Source organism: Vicugna pacos, chromosome 16 (genome assembly GCF_048564905.1).
Source record: "Vicugna pacos chromosome 16, VicPac4, whole genome shotgun sequence".
Lineage (NCBI taxonomy): Eukaryota > Metazoa > Chordata > Mammalia > Artiodactyla > Camelidae > Vicugna > Vicugna pacos.
This window is the reverse complement of record NC_133002.1, coordinates 4,177,214-4,193,614: the sequence shown is the minus strand read 5'-3', so window position 1 is coordinate 4,193,614 and position 16,401 is coordinate 4,177,214. Positions and strand designations below refer to the sequence as shown.

Sequence of the window (16,401 nt, the reverse complement as noted above, 5' to 3'; positions counted from 1 at the left end):
TCTTCCCTTCCCTCCCATTTATAAAGAACACATTAAATAATCACTCCAGAGTAAGAGTTATCTGTGTTTAAAAATATGCCTAGGTAGAATCCTTTATCAACAACACATTTTCAAGCCTAATGTGAGCCAAACCAAGTTCTTCTCTTCATCAGATTGTGCTTCTATCTGAAAGAAAGTCAGTCCAATGAAGGTTGATGATGACCGGAGGAACTGGCTTTTAGAGGGTTTGGTTTTACACATGAAGAACCAAAGGTATAATCCAAATGTTGTGTAAGGAATTTGATTGAATTCGAAAATACTTTAGCCAACTCCTGCCGTCACACGCGAATACACGGCTTGGTATAGGGAGCGACAAGGGAAAGAATCGAACGAAAGTTCAAAACAAGAGAAACTGAAGCCCCTAACCTGAAAGAGGCTTACACCACCTCTAGCACCACCCCTAGAACCACCCAGTCACATTCACAACGTGCAACGTGTGTATCTGAGCCGTCTATACAAAGAAAGTTTAGCAGCTCCATGCCTCGCCTTTGACGACTCCAAGTTAGGTCATCCTGTCACTAACGTTTTTGTAAAACGTTTATGTCCATCCACATACAGAGAACCACGTGCTACAATACAATTCAAGGTAGTGCACAGATACATTATCACACTGCCAAGATTTTTGTTGCTTTCAATGCTTGGCGTGAAATGTAAAAGCTAATGGCTTCTACTCACTTTGAAAAATGAAGAAGGGAGCAGCAATCTGGATGAAGGAATAGTGGGTTAGCAATCAGAAGAGCAAAAATCGAAACCTTTCTTATGCCACTGCCTTATCAGTGCGACCGAAGACAAGTCCTCTAAATACGGTGCTTCAGCTTCCCCGCCAGAATGCTGTAAATAATAATTCTGGCTTATACCTCAAAGGGAGGATATAATAAGCATAAAATACTTTGCAATCTTCCTTAAGACAGTGTTACATAAATCCCAGTCATTACCACCACTAATACGCTAGGATGATAGTACCTGCAGGGAGGTAATCATCACCTTGGGGAGAGAGAGCCATTAATCACTTAAATCTCTCAAGTTGTGTGTCAAGTCAAGGGCAAGCAGGAGAGATGCAAACTGTAGTGCTGGTGTCAGAATGATGTTGTCCTCAAGCCTTTGCTGTGTGAACATTTGGCTTCTAAGAAGACGATTCTGAATCGCTATGAGAAGATATGGTCTTGACTAGTTTACCTCTCTTGAGGCTTTACATCTCGGCAACAGTGTTGCAATTCCCACTTAAGCTGACGTCCAAGTGCAGGATAGCGCTGTCAACAGAGTCCGGAGGGAGGATGCTTACAGTAACCAAGAAAACCATTTCCAAACGAGGGTTATAAAATGTCTTCCTAAATCCAAATTGTAACTTTTATCTTAGAGTTCATCTCTAGTGAAGGTGCTGGTGTACAGATCAAATGTCTAGATTGATAGATGTGGCTCACTGGCATAAGGGACTCACTCACTGTCAGAGCCCAGAATCCGAAGGTGATTAGGTGGCTAAAGAGAGAAGATGAGCACCAGACAACCTTGTTTGTCATTTTGCCGCTTAATCACGTAAATCCCTTAACACGACATACATCTGCATGGCAGGAAATTAAACACTGACAAAAATAAAACCAAAGCTCCCAGATCAGTTCAGACACCTGTTTCACAGGAGTAAGTGTGATCAGATTGTCTGTTGGTAGTAATTTTTTTTTTAATGTAGACATTCTTAACATTTGAATACTGGCACACACACTTTAGGATTCATTTTTATAAGGGTGGTTGCTTTTTCTACAATGTAGATAAATGTTAAATTCCAAACAAAAAACAGACCAGATTCTAACTGAAAATAAATACAGTATCCTCTAACTAATTATTCCTAATTCATAAGCAAATATATTTCCTATTTCAGAAGGAAGCTGATTTGGGGATTTCCTCTTAACTGCACCAAAAAAACACTACAAGTGGCATGTTTCTCCACACACACTTAACCTATTTGATTCTGAACAAGATTTCCTTTATGATCCTTACATTGTTTAAATGAATTCTTTATAGGGAAGACTCAAATCTTTTAAAGTCCTAGTGTATGAGATTATGATTTAAAATTTTTTTATCCAAATGAAAAATACCAATGTAAAGACCATAATTTTTTTTTCTTAAAACACACACACAGCCACAGCCTTATACCATCATGTGATAACTGCTTTTGTCCTATGTTCCATTTTTTAGTTAAAACCACAGGTACAAAAACATGTGCAAATCAGCTAAACCTTTAAGAACATGTTAGTGAAAAAAGCAAAGCAGAAAATACTCTCTTCTGAGAAAAACTGACCATTTCCAGGCAAGGTTAATTAAAAAAAATTCTTTTAAATTTAAAAATAACTTTAAATAGAAAAGCTTTAAACAGGTCACTCGAAGCAAAAGTTGGTTTTCTTTTTAACAGTGCAAATGTGCAGAACGTCCCAGAGACGTTCAAATGCACCTGGCACCTACAGAGCAACCTCCAAGCAGATAAAACTCAGACAAGATCCATGGACGGTTTTCACGGTAACTGGAAGGCGTCGGCGCAGGGCACCACGGCTCTTTTCAAAACATACCGAAGCGTGGAATAAAGCATTCCAAGCACAAAATGAGCACGCAACAAGAGCTGCAAAAGAGTCTTTTACCTAATCAAAAGCTTAAATTCACAGAACTTCAGAGCATTGCCGTTTCAGCTTAACGTTGCCAAAATAATCAGGCAGAATGAAGCAAAACAAATAGGGGAAAACAAGCCTCCCACTCTGGTTTTGATTTGTTGCCCATTTCAGTCGAGCGGTTTGGCCTGTTTGGGCCAGACTGCTTTCAAACCTCTTCCAAATGCCCTATAATGGCACCTAATTTTACATTTAACTCTTGGAGGAAAGAGTTGTTTCTCTTGTGATGGTATTTGTTCTATTTGAACATTATCAAACTGTTTGTTCTAATCCATTAGGAAAAAACAAAAAAAACAAAAACGCCATAATAAGTCTCATCTAGAGGCTTTTCCCAGTCAGGAAGGTGGCTGAAAAGATTTAGGTCTTTAGCCTGTCTTTAAATCTTCTAAATGAAAGATGATTTACAATTAAGCTTCGAAAATGTGAACACCCTCAAGTCTGGAAAGTTTCAGTCTGAATGTAGGTATCCTAAATCAACGCAAAAGACTCTGTCTCGCAGAACCAAATTTTACAAAAATCGGCCTCTATGCTCAGATTTTGTTAATAAATTATAAAGGGTGCACGTACTGTGTTTAAACTCAGCTAGTCTCAGCTGAGACACTATCAGCATTTGCTTATAAGATGCCATGAAAAGAGTAAGAGGGCTTGTGTTTTTAAAGATAAAATGACAAGAAGTGCTGGAAAATTGGCACACGGAGGTCATTTTCTTTAAGAAAAATTATTACCGTTCTAATAATTCGGTAGGTCGGAATAAGAAGATAAGGTTTGTCAGGCGCTTCAGAAGACTTCTCCAGGTTTCGCTGCAAATGAAGGTCAATTTTTACAAACAGAATCATCAAATTTTTAAAATTTTTAACCAGTTTGAGATTTTTTAAATTTATTTTTTACATTTTTTATTGCGTTATAGTCATTTTATAATGTGTCAATTTCCAGTGTAGAGCACAAATTTTCACTTATACATGAACATACATATATTCATTGTCGCATTTTTTTTCGCAGTGAGCTACCACAAGATCTTGTATATATTTCCCTGTGCTATACAGGATAATCTTGTTTATGTATTCTACATGTGCCTGTCAGTATCTACAAATTTCGAAATCCCAGTCTGTCCCTTCCCACTTTCCCTCCCCCTTGGCAACCACAAGTTTGTATTCTATGTCTATGAGTCTGTTTCTGTTTTGTATTTATGTTCATTTTTTTTTTTCAAGTCTGGGAGCTTCATCGACACAAACTTCTCATTTTCCCTCGTCTACACGCAGCCAGTGACCTTGCCCTTGGTCAGAGATCTTATTTCCATTCAATAAGCAATGCACGTAGTCGAAGGACCATGGTTATAATCCTAGATTTGAATCCGGGCTATATAACTTTAAGCAAGTTTTCTTTCTTCCTTTTTTTTTTTTTTTCACCAGAGCTCATTTGCCTCATCTGGAAAACAATGGAATTACACCAAGTATCGCTAATAATTCATTCCAGTTGAAAACTCTCTGAGTTCCCGGCAAAGGAGGCGTCCCGGGCAATGGTGCCCACCTATAACATCAGGCCTGTCAGCAGACCCTTCGGGTAGATCTTCTAAAGCTACCCAACTATCTGAATCCCTGAAATAAGAACTAAAGGCCAAGAAACTGGGAGATTTGGGGGGTGGGGGAAGAATGAGGGTTAGATAAAATCTACTATAGAGAGAAAATTGCATAGAAAAAGTTGTACCTGGTGCAGGTGTGAGAATAAATTGCACTTTGGGTAGTGACCGCAGACAAAGGAGAGAAAAGGAGACTACAGATCCAGGAAGAAGACTACGGCACGAGCACCGAGATTTACAAAATCGCGTCAGAAATGACACTTCCCAAAATTGAGTAAATAGAATTTCTCAAAAATGAGGGTGATGCACTTAAATTTTTTTGTCCTTGAGGCAATATGGGTAGTGGCTAGAACTCCGATCCAGAAGGTAGATTCTACGGCAGCTTAGACCCTGCCATTTACTAAGAACATGTGACAGAGAAGTCACTTCACCTGCCCAGGTATCATTGTACTCATCTGTAAGAGGAAGGAGAGGAACTCTTTGAGGTCCCTTATAGATCTTAAATTTTATAATTAGACATGATTAAACCGAAGCATTCTTCAATGAAGTTAGCCAGGAGTCTAAGAAAGGCCTTAAAAGTTGAGATAATATTAATATCCACTTCATTCATTTTGGAAATTTCAATGAAAATGGTGGCTGTGAAAGAGCTTTGGAAGCTGCAAAATGCTGTACAAGCAATGGTGGTAATAGACATTATTATTTATCAGCATTTTAGAAAAGTGAGGGGTTAATGTTGGTGAAAACTTCAGTAGTCTGAGGTAGGTAGTCAACACATGCTTCCTGAATAAATAAATGAATTCAAAGTAGCATGTCCAATCTCATAGTGAGAACAATTGATAAACAGATTTGCAGATGTAAAGGGGAAAGCTCGTCTCTACATTGTGGAGAATGTGGGCAAATAGGAAGTCAAGTTCAATAAAAAAAAAAAAACAACAACAGGAGACTGTTTGGAAGGATGCCTCCCCCTGCCCAGAATTTCCACTTTGAAGAAAGAGGCTTTGGTTTCAAAAACCACTGTCAACCTTGTACAAGACTTTATGTTAACTTCTTGAGCACGGAGAATAGATGTTCTACGATAAAAAGGCAGTCCCTGCCTTCAAGAAGCTTACAACTAATGTGGGAGCATGACAAATGCATACTAACTGTACTGTGACGTGACAAGTGCTGTGACAGAAGCAGTCCTGGATCTCACAGAGCCACAGAGTAGGGGGACTAGTTCTGTGTGCGAAGAATGGAGGGTAGGAAACCGAGAAAACTTCTGTAAGAGATAATAGTTAATATTCCTCAAAAGATGAACAGGATTTCATTAAGCTAAAAAGATGAGAAAGGCATTCCAGGCAGATGATGGGAAGAATGTTCCAGAGTGGAAATATAAGTGAGAACCAAAATCCAAGAGACCAAAATGGAGTGTGAGGGTGACCAAGCAAAGGTTAAAGTTTTCACCATCTGCGCCAGGTAAGAGAAGTCATCATCTTCACCGTCACAATCCATTTTTGCAGGGTGAACACTTGGGCAGACTGTTTCATAAAATAGCATAACTAACTCCAAAAAGTGTCAGCATGAATACATGTGCTTTGCTGGGTATTTTACAAAGGAAATTAAAAAGATAAGAAACCAATCTTTTCAGAGCTTAAATTTAGACTAATGCCGTTTGGGGAACATCATAAGGCCTTTTTTTTTTTAATTAAGATTTTATGTTTTAATTCAAGCTCTCCCATGGACTTAAAGGCAACATTACCTGTAATAAATTGCACCAAAAGTTATATAGCTGAATACATATACTCAGGGGCTTGGACTCTGAGTCTAACTCAAATCACGTTTAAGAGCTCTCGCTTCTATTTTTAACCAGCATGAGGCGGGCAATGGAGCTAACTTTTCTCACTATGGCTCCAGCCCGTATCTTACTTATATCCATCTTTTCCCAGTGCTTTTTTTTTTTTTTAGCTCCCATCCATAGAGGTGGCATATATTTTACTTTCCTGTCACATCTGACTGCTTGCTAATTAGTCTGGTTGAAATAGCTTTCCAAACCTATCTTCACCACTAGTTAATCAACGTAAGTAGTCACTTTTGAGTCCTGCCATGTAAGGCGTACTATCCCCGCCACGTTCCCAGATCCTACTGGCGCAGGTCCAGAGTTTGGGACTGGAAATTCAATCAGAACCATGCTTTCCTATGGAATTTGACCTTATATTATTTTTAACACATACAGTCCAACAGCAACAAACAGCCATGAAAAGGAACTTCACATATTAAGCACATAGCAAGCCGTTAGGTAAACATGCCGGATTATACCAAGCCTATAGCTGCTAGGAATAATACTGACCTGCCAGGCTCTCATGTACGAGGTTCGGTTGGCATTTTTGCTGTTAGAAGATATAAGCCTATGCCTCTGAATAAGGCTGGGCAGTAAATACTAGAGCAGGTGGTCTGGCCGACGGATCCTTTGGAGAAGATGGTTCTGGAGGGATGGAAAAGAAACTCTGGGGCTTTCTTTCAGTCCTTTCACATGCTCCATGTTCCATAAAGGTCAAACTACTTTTATAAAAGGAAATTAAATGTTAAAAACCAGTACTAAAATGAAATCACTCTATTTTCTTACCTAACCCCACAAAAGTCAGGGTGTTTGGAGCTCAAATCTCCTTATTTCCACTAAGCAGTGGATCCCAATTTAGGATTTAAAAAAAAAATGTGTCTGGATATTTCATGTGCTATAATTCTTCAGAAGAGGATAGAGTGCTGGTATTTCTTATTTCAGAAGTAATGCATTAGAGAATAATGAACTGGACGCTGATTTCTAAATCGCAATTGAATTTTTCATTGATATCCTGGTAACAGCATACGTGTAGGTACACGTAGTATACGTGTGAGTCTGTCTTCAAACATATGCCTTTTAAGAAGGCAAGCAGGTCATTTAAAGGCGCCTATCCTGAAAGTCCTCACTTGCATGACAGGTATGTTTTCCTTTGTAACTCTTCCTTTCGGTTCCAAATGGAATAAACCCACTTTGATGAAAGCATCTATGACTTCAGATACATACAATGTAAATGCGAAGATTTATGTGACAAAACTCACCTCTGAGGAGCACACGCCTCGTGGTAACTGCAAACCAAAAATCTACACTAGATACGCACACAAAGAAAAAGGAATCCAAACATAACACTAAAGAGAGTCACCAAATGACAAGACAACAAAAGGAGCACACAGTGACCATGTTTATAATAATTAATATTTGAGAGGCCCCAGAGCAGCGTGGTTATTAAGCTCGCTTTGCTGCAGACTCACAGCCCCGTGCTTGACTCCAGGCTCTACCACCTACTGCCGCACAAGCTTTCTTGGCTTCGATTGTCTTATCTTTAGTGGAGATTATAACAGTACCTGGGATTAAATTAATTTTAATAGTATGCTTAAGTTACTCTGCATTACGTACAACACATATGAGTGCTTCAAAGACAGGAGCCGTTGTTATTTGTGCAATACTATGTGCTTTACAAAGTGTCTTCGTTGGCATCTCACTCGGTCCTCCTGGAACATTGCTCCACTGATGTAGCACAGTAAAAGTCTGAGTTCTGGAATCCAACTGCTTAGGCTGGAAATCCAGCTTCTCCACTTACTAACTATGCAAAACATCTAAGTTTCTTTTCTAATTCTTCAGTTTTCTTATCTGCCAAATAGGGATGATAACCGTCTTTACCTCACAGCACTGATGTGCACACATGCAAAGTGCTTAGAAGGATACTTGCAACATAGCAGGTGTTTAATAGATATTAGAAATTATTGTCTTCATTTTAAAGATGAAAAAAACTATTTCAGCGAAGCAAGTGATTTGCCCAAGGGCAATTATCTAAAAAATCATATCGCTACATGTTTACTCCAGAAAACATACAAATGTATGCATTAAGTTCAGTGTTAGGCACCGATGATATAAAAAAAGAAGACATAGCCTCTCTGTATATGTATATAAGTGATTTCAACATTCATGATATGCTGAATAGGGATTTGCAGAGATCACTGTGGAATCACAGAGAAAGGGACTTTTAAGTTCCACCTAAGACCTCAGGAGAAAAGGTCTGCCTGAATTGGGGGTCTTAAAAGATGAGCAAGAATTAGACAAGCAAAGATTCTTGGGAATGGCAATCCAGGTAAAGGGAATATAATGAGGAAAAAAGACACCAAAGGTATGAAATAGCACGTGTGTACATGTAACAATTTAAAAATGCAGTATTATTAGAACATAAATTTTAGATGGAGAAAAGGAGAAGACAAGATTGGGCGATGAGGGGCCAGAGGTCTCACAGGCATAATAAAGGACTTGAGCTTTATTAGTTGGCAATGAGGAACTACCGAAGTTTTAAGCGTCAAGTTGTAGGCAGGTCGTCCTGGATGCAGCACGGATGACAGATTTAGGAGAAGGTAAGATTGGAGAGAGGCAGGAAGTCTAGCTAGGAGGTGAGATATGATGCAGGTTTGCTGCACAGTATTAGCAGTGGAGATGGAGGGTTTGTCCTTAGGCTGTATCTATATCTTGACAAAACTTGGGCCAAAGTGAAACTGGTGAAAACATTTTGCAGTGATGAGACCCTAAAACATGTATATTGTATAGTTTTTAAACAAAATCTATTTTTTTAAAAAACAACTTTTCTAATTGTTGACAGTTTAGCTGGTGGTTATTTTGGTGTCATATATATTTTTAATCCTGTGCAGGCTATATTAATATATGTTAATGTTGTTCCCTAAATTAGACTGTAAGCTCCTTGAAGCAGTAACCTTTTCTTATACTTATTGAATACAGTACCTACACCAGTCCTAAATATGTAGTAGGAATACTGTAAATACTTGATTAGTGAACCTTAATGATTATACTAATATGGGGTGATCTTACAAAGAAAATCATAATTCTGACTATATTAAAGCTTCATCTCAGCTAGTGGCATGACTGAGAAAAGAAGTTAGTAAGTTTATCTAAATAGGAGAAATTCTAAAAGCACAATGGCTATTAATTCCTTTCCAAATTACTTTTATGAAAGTTTTTTTTAACAAAAGCTAATAATGATATCAAGAAATTTTCAGAAAGGAAAACTATACCTTTAAGAAAGGTTGACCTGCAACATATCTGGGAAAGTAAACCTTTTCAGAAATATGATCAAAGGATTACGGTAGTCAGTTTAAACAGCAACATGCACACCTGCTGAAATACTAGTTCTCCACTAATGTTTACGTAATATTAGACCCTGTAGCATTCTTCTTACAGCTCTTCTATGGGATGAGAAGTTGACAAAAGGTTATTTCTTTGTACCTTTTGAAAATTCTACTTTTGTCTAGAGGCTGAAACTTCTTTTGCGCCTCTCTTTTGTGCTATTGTACTCACTCGTGGATTTTAATTGAAGTGACTCACCATTGATGCAACTTGTGAAAAGTCTGGCGTAACTGGTAATTAAATGAAGGCATTTTGGAAAACATTACAACTTTTGTGTTAATGGGTGTAACGCAAAGGATGTTCCCAGTGAATATCCTCTTTTATGTATTATGACTCCACCACATTAAAACCAGATGTTAGGTAAACACGAAATACACTTTAAAGTGCAAGGTATTGTCAAGCAGAAATCATTGATCTTGTACCTAACATGTTAAAAATGATCAAACAATATTACCTATGAGTAAGAGAGAGCTGCATTCTATGTAAACTGTGAATTGTTTGAGCTCATTCAAAAGTATTTTCAATTTGCCTTGAACTTCTTTTCGCTGGAAACAATTATTGCTAGGAACTATTATTTGTATGAAAACCAACCATGACAATGAAGCAAAAAAACAAGCTGAAAAGTTCCTTAACAAACACCAACTTTTCTGCAGCGCTGGAAGGCTGTATATTTTAAAGCTGGAAGACGCTTCAGACACCCTGGATTAACACTGAAATTGACTTCTCTACCTAGTTTTGAACCATGTCGCTATCCAAGACAAGAAGCTGCGTGCTAATTAACACAGGCTTCATTTCAACTGAAAGTTCAAAGAAGTACACTTTAGAAGATATTACATAGTTATAGTGACTAATACTACCTGAGAACTATTAGGTGTCTTTGTTTCCTTTTAAGAGTTTCATGTGCATATTTGTTACTCAAAAGCCAATTTTTGCTTTAGATGTCTTGAGCCCTTGGTGGGACGCACTCCCCGCCTACCTCCGCTTACTTTTTTGTTTTTAACTTGCAGTTCAAAACTCACCGTGAAAAGAAGCCAGAAAGAAATATCACAAATGTGCAAGTCATTAATTACTATAAGCACCAAAAATAGAATGTTTCTACAGGTTCAGATTTAGCTCATTTATCTCCTTTGTGTTTACCCTACCAACCACACCTAGGTTGATATAATGATTCATAGAGAAAAATAAGAACCCATATTTAAGCATAAAGATCAACAACAAAAAAAATACCACCCACGAAAATGCTTTTACTGAGTGAGATTATGTTAGCCAGAAAGATGCATAAATGAATTGCCAACCTAATGGTTCAGGTGCTGGAGGGCACTAATTGGAACCAAACCTCTGGCCATCTTTGAGTTCTTGTAGCTGACAATATGAGCACAAAAAAGGGGTAGAGTGGGAGAGGAGAGGGGAGGATCAGGGACTTAACAACACACTCCAGGTCAGAATAAATGTCTTTCTTGAGTCAAAGGAGAGGTTTATTTTGTCACGTACACAAGTCATGAAAAAATAGCCAGGCTCAGGTGGGGCATAGGGGTACCTGAAGGGTCTATAGAACCATCAAATACCGAAGTTCATCCCTTGATAAAATTAGTTTCTCAAAGCAAATATGGCTGAAGCTTAAGTGCTGGTCTGAGAATACACCATTCCAAGTTCTGATCTAAAGATACAAACATACAGAGCCATATGTAAATATTAAATATGGTTATGATCTAGCCCATACTTTTGACTTTATATGGTTATCTACATAGTTTTGTTACCAAATTATTTGAATATTTTGATGTACTTGCTTTTATCAATAGTGTTAATTTTGATAAATACTTGGATTACATATATGGCCAAAGTTCAGCAGAAATTAAAATATAATTAAACAAAGGTTCTTGGCCATTTACTAAACTTTTTAACCATGATTTTCTTTGAACGCTTTATGTTGTATAGCTAAAATTGTTTAATCTTAGTTGTAACAGAAAATATGTGTAACATAGATTATATTTTTGGACTATAGAATTGCCTTTTATGTCATATATTAATTTGGTTCATTAGAATTTTCAACTGATGAAATAGTTAAACAGGGCTTCCCTGGAGACAGTGGAACATCAAGGGAGGGAGACCAAGTTAGGGGACATTTGTGACAGTCTTTTAGTGTCTTAAAATTACATAACAAATTTTATAACGTATTTTAAATGTTGAGTGATTTAAAAACATGCAGCTGGACAGGCGTGATACCTTTTACATAAAGTTTAAAAATCACATCAAAGAATACTACCTATTGTTTATGGATTCAGCATGTAAAAGAATATAAAAAAATAAGTGGCAAGTTCAGGACAGTGGTTGTCTCTGGGGGCAGGATGGAGGGAAATGGGATCAAGGAAGGATACAAAAGGGACTGCCCCTGTAGGTTAACATCTTATTTCATGAGAAGCAAAACTAAAGCCAAAACTGCAAAATGTTAACATTTGTTGAATCCACTCATTAGTTGTGAGATATCTGGGTCATTTTCACCTTTTAGCGATTGTGAATAGTGCTGCTTTGAAGATTTGTATACAAGGTTTTGTACGAACGTCTGTTTTCAATTCTTGGGTCTACACCTAGGAGTAAAATTCCTGGGTCATACGGTAATTCTGTAACTTTCTGAGGAACCACCAAACTGCTTTCCACGGCAGCTGCACCATTTTATATTCACACTGGCAAAGCCTAAGGGTTCCAATTTCTGTACATCCTTGCCAACACTTACTATTTTCTTTTTTCGTTTCCCTTTAAAAAAAATTATAGCCATCCTAGTGAATGTAAAGTGGTATTTCATTGTGGTTTTGCTTTGCATTGCCCTAATGACAAGTGATGTTGGCAGTCTTTTCATGTGCTGATTGATCATTGTCTATTCAAGTCCTTTGCCCATTTTTTAATTGAACACACAATTCAACACATTGTCAAGTTGTAAGAATTCTTTATATATTCTAATACTAGATACTTATCAGATATATGATTTGCAAATAATATCTCCCATTCTTTAGGTTGTCTTTTCATTTTCTTGATAGTATCCTTTGATGTACAAAGTTTTAAAAGTTTTAAACTTAGATGAAGCCCAGTTTAACTACTCTTTCTTTTGTTGCCTGCACTTTTCTGGTGTCATATCGAAGAACCCGTTGCCAAATTCAAGGTCATAAACACCAACACCTAAGTTTTCTCCTAAAATTATACTACTTTAATGCTGACATTTAGATCTTTGATCTGTTTGGAGTTAATTTCTGCATGTGGCGTCAGATAGAAAGCCAACTTCATTCTTCTCCATGTGGTTATACAGTTGTCCCAACATCATGTGTGGAACAGATTATCCTTTTCTCACTGAGTATCTTGGCACTCTGGTCAAAACTAAGGTGACCATGGACACAGGGGTTTATTTCTGGACTCTCAGTTCTATTCCATTGATCTCTATGTCTATCCTTATGCCCCCATGCTTTCTTAGACACACTGTACAGAACATACTGCAAATGCTTTCACAAGGATCATTACTCTTAGTATCAATTACCTTGTAATGTGTAGTAACAGTGCCACTTTACGGTATACTGGAAGAAACTGGATGTTTGGTTCCACAGCAAATGGTCCCAGACTGGTAGTTTCAGCTATTAATGTTTTGTGTGGTTTTCTGTCTTCCCCTTGCTGAGAGCTGTCATTCTTTCCTACAACCAGGATGCTTATGGTAACATGTAATCACGTTTCTCCCTTCCTAGTTCATTATCTTAATGCCTCTGTGAATTCAGATAACTGAGTTTAATTCGTTCAATACACATTCTGAGTGTCTACATTTTAGTTTTTGAGGCACTGCTAATGATGTTCACACTCTAAGGTGAGCAAGAACACACTCACATTTAACGGGCATATATGTACACAGCCAATTGTAAAACGAATGCTAAGTGCACGAATAAAGGTAACACGAGCGTGGGGGAGTATAAAGAAGCAGTATTCATTTAACCCAGGAAGACTGTCTTGGAAGATGAGTTGAAGACAGCCAGACAAACCCAGGGCTAAGTGCATAGCCTTGAATACTATGCTAAGGAGTTTCGACTTTATCACGAAGGCACCTGGAAAGCCGGACACGTGCTTGCTTGGATAGGGGATGTGACTAGTTCTGTGTCAGGACAATGACCTACGTGGTAAGCAGTGTGGTGCTGGTGGTAAGGCTGAGGCGGAGAGAGGAAGTTAATTTTTAATCTATGTCTGAGATGATGAGTGAGCAATGAGAATGGATTTGTGATTTACAAGAGTAAACCACTTGAGTCAGAGTTTAAGGAACTCTCCTATGGATAAAGTGCATAAGGAGGTCATGGTGTATAGATTGCAATGCTTAACTTTTAGCTCCTATGAGGAAAGAAAGTGATGGGGTTCAGGACGCGCTACCCCTTGGCATATTGAATATCTTAAGCTAAAGAAATTTGAGATGTAGCAAGCACAGGAAGAAATTTCTGACCTCCCCCTGAAATGGGTCATAAGACCCTCACGTGAGAGGTACCCCCCTACACCTGGCAGAAAGGAGGATCCTTGTCTCTGAAGACAGAGGGACACAGAGAGGACTCTGACCAAATAGGCCTTACTAAGTCTCCCCCAGTTTGCTGCACTTGGTTTATACTCTTTCTGTCCTATCACATTTCTCCACGACTTTCCACCCTTCATCACACTTCCATAAAATCATTCAGGTTTAATTGCTTCCTTGGGTCTTCATTTCCTTATGAAGGCTCCCATGTTGCATAAAACTCATATTAAATAAATCTGAATGCCTTTCTCTTGTTAACCTGTCTTTTGTTACAAGGGCCCCAGCCAAGATCTTAGGTTAGCAGGGGAAAAGGTATTTCTCCTTCCCTACAAAAGCATTAAAAAAAAAACAAGGGCTTTAAAATCACCAGACCCTCAGCTCTGGCTCTACCATTTCCTAGCTTGCTATGGGCAAGTTCCTTAAGATATTTAAGTCATTATAAAACATACACATTAATATTAATATCACAGAGTTAATGTGAAGGGTTGAGATGGCATGAACGCTAGCCAATAAAAGCCAGTTTTCTTATTTTCTGTCCTCTCCCAGGTACTTAACTGTATCCTTGAAGGTTAAGGTTGTCATATAAGTGTCCTTGAGATTTAGCATCATTATAATAGTTTTTAGGTTATAGCTAAGGGTTGATGAGAAAATAGTGATCCTGACCCTTCCCTTTGAACTCAACAAAATTACTTTCTAAAGTTTGCACTTCAGTATTAGAGTTAGATTATATTATTTGATGTGTATGCCATGCCGTCTTTGGTTTGTTCTGCCCCTCTGGAATGCCTTCCTCTATCCCTTCCAGCTGGCTGGTCTAACCTGTAAGACTCAGTTGAAATATGACTGCCTTCAAGAAGGCTATCTTCCCCTCTGTCCCAGGTAAGGTTTGCCTTCTCCGTGTTCCCATATTACCACATATTACAGTGTACTAAGTGCAACAATAGAGCACACTGTGTTAGTTTCCACACTCTTTGTTAGTTTCTCCCTAGAGACACAAAAGGGCAAGAACTGAGTATCGTGAACTATGTCAGTGTTTCCTCAGTTCCTACCGTGAGCCTAGTACATAAGAGACAGTTAATAAATATTTATTGAATGGAGAAACAAGTTTCAAAAATCACCCACCTACCCATTCCAAGTGCTTACAAATTATATCCATTTTCCTGTTTTAAATCTCTCATGTCCTACTTAACCACTCTTTCTCTCTCCTCAGAGAAGCAGCTTGAATGGCTCTGAAGAAACTGATCTTGGAATAAGAACCTGTGATGTAGCCTGGCTCCACCACAATTAGCTGTGAAATCTTGGGCAAGTCACTGGATCGCTTGCTTCTGTATGTGCAAAAAAGGAATAACTATGGGTTTGTAACAAGGATTAAGTGAAATACGATGTAAAAGAGCCTAACAGAGTATCTGACATACAGTGAGTTTTCATCATTTATTGATTACTTATTATTTGCTTTTGCTAAAAGTTTAAGTTAGAACATAGTTATGGAAATGAGAAAGGACTCGTCATGAAAAATTTGAGTCTTTCATGCAATTAACTAGATTATTCCAATCACCCAGATAAGTCTGTAAAACTGACTTTATTTTAGGCTCTCCTGTTATCACTAGCACCAGAATGAACCTGTTAACAAAAATAAAACAAAGTAAAACACCCCAGCCTCAAAGTCATTGCCAGTCATAAATAACTTGAAAGTTATTTAAATGAAGATATATTGCCTCTATAATGGGGTGCTGTCTATAAATCAGGAAGAAAAACAAACAAATAAAAGACCCATTAATGTGAAATGCTGACAAATCTGGGTTTTCAAAGGCCCTACAATTGGTATTTTCAGAAGCTCTCATAAAATACACAATGCACTGTGTCTCCCAAACCTCACAACTAGAGGAAGGCACTCAAAACTTTGAGGATAAACCTGAATGTAGTGAATTCAGAGGCGGATGCTCGCAGAGTCAGGGGAAATTTTCACCCTTAACAAAGAAAATTTGTGGCTGACTTTTAGTTGTACGAACTGTAGTTTTCCGGGCACCAGAGTTTTTAGCACCTTTCCTGCAAATTCGTCCTGGGAGGCTGTAGAAAGGATGTGTTAGTGTGATGCTGCCATCTACAGCCAGAGTTTTCCATGTGCATTCATAAAATAACGAAAAGGAACAATTCTAGGACTGTATGGTTAGTACACACTTTAAATAATCTTTCTGGTCACTTCGTGGAGTAGGGAGGGACTCATTGGTTCCAAAAGAATTCTTGACGGAGGGTTCTTCTGATTACCAAAGGAATCCATTTTAGTTTCACCTCAAGAAAAATCTCATACAAAAGATACTTCTATCTCACATGAGTTTTTCTGGATTCCACAGCATAATTTCTATCAGAAAAGAAAGTACTAAAGACATCTTTTTTAAAGAATTATGTTTGTTAC

At 38.0% G+C, this 16,401-nt stretch overlaps 1 protein-coding gene across 1 annotated transcript in view; it reads right to left on the bottom strand.

The window, feature by feature from the left end:
* Nucleotides 1-10,915: 10,915 nt before the first annotated feature.
* The window catches only part of BRIP1 (BRCA1 interacting DNA helicase 1), a 214,309-nt gene continuing 208,823 nt past the window's right edge, over nucleotides 10,916-16,401 (bottom strand). Inside the window, 1 exon segment of the mRNA XM_072940258.1 lies at nucleotides 10,916-11,123. The gene's annotated coding sequence lies outside the window, so the exon portion shown is untranslated.